Here is a 1434-nt window from a genome sequence, read left to right as displayed (position 1 = left end):
TCTTAATTAGTTAAATATATACAAATGATTAATTACAAAAATTACTCAGGAAACACCATTTTATTGATCTAATGTAAAAAATAATTCTCGCTCTCCTTAATTAATTATACATCTTATTATATTTGGACACTCGCGTTAGATCAGTACCTATCTTGTTGGAAAAACTATAAATAACCGTGGTTTAGTGGTTGTATTTATTTATTCTATAATATAAACGGATAACGGACACGTCTTGTTGCATCTTTATTTATATTTGATTTATTTTAAACATATTTTCATATTTGTGTCCTTTTAGTTAAGCACAATGTACAGAATAGTCATTATTATTTATTATTGTAGTGCAGCCCTAATTTATTAATTTTATAAAACATAATATTAATGACAATTCTGTACCATTTATGAATGGTGAATAAGAGTGGCCATTTATTGCCGAATTATATTTTTATACAACATGCCATATAATCTTAAAACCTCATTTGAACTTTATACCTATATTAATTGAATGTCCCTATAATATAGATGTCGATAAATGTGTATTTCAACACCGATGGCGGCGGCGGCGGCGGCGGCGGCGGCGGTGGTGGCTGGAACGGCGGCGGTGGTGGCTGGAACGGCGGCGGTGGTGGCTGGAACCACGGCAGGCCGTGGGACGTCGGCACCGGCAGGCCGTGGGACGGCGACGGCACCGGCAGTCCTTCCGACGGCGGCACCGGCAGGCCGTGGGACGGCGGCACCGGCAGTCAGTACGAATTTGTCGGTGGTCGCGGCGGTCGTGGTGGACGTGGTCGCGGCCGCGGCCGTGGCGGCGGCAACAGCGGCACCGCCGAACGTGGCATCGCCCGCGGCGGTCGTGGTGGACGTGGTCGCGGCCGCGGCCGTGGCGGCGGCAACGGCGGCACCGCCGAACGTGACATCGGCCGCGGCGGTCGTGGTGGACGTGGTCGTGGTGGCGTGGCTGGTGGTGGTGACGCCCCTTCACGTCCCAACAGACGTCGTAAGTACATTTATTATTTAATTAAATTTCAGAGAGATAATATTTAGTAAGATATCCATGTCAGTCGTCAGAGAAGGTCTTCACCCTATTTTCATGAAATTCCAATATTTGAAGATGACGCCACTATATAATAATAATACGCCATAATAGAATATATTCTAAAATATGTAAAATAGGCCAAATATTCTCTCATGTCCAAATCCAAAATATACTTTAATACCTATGCAAAATAAATTTTTTCCCACGATCTCTTTGATGGATAAATCGTCCACATTTCTAATGCTAATTATGAAGAATTGTATTAATAAAGATGATTTTGACATAGATGCTATTGCATCAGAAATCAACAAAAATTTTTTTCCAAATTTGTATAAGCTTTTGCAAGTAGCACTTACAATTCCAGTAAGTTCTGCTTCTTGCGAAAGATCGTTTTCGGTAAT

The sequence above is a fragment of the Acyrthosiphon pisum genome, chromosome A2 (genome assembly GCF_005508785.2).
Source record: "Acyrthosiphon pisum isolate AL4f chromosome A2, pea_aphid_22Mar2018_4r6ur, whole genome shotgun sequence".
NCBI classification, from domain to species: domain Eukaryota; kingdom Metazoa; phylum Arthropoda; class Insecta; order Hemiptera; family Aphididae; genus Acyrthosiphon; species Acyrthosiphon pisum.
Note: the sequence above shows the minus strand (reverse complement) of the source record.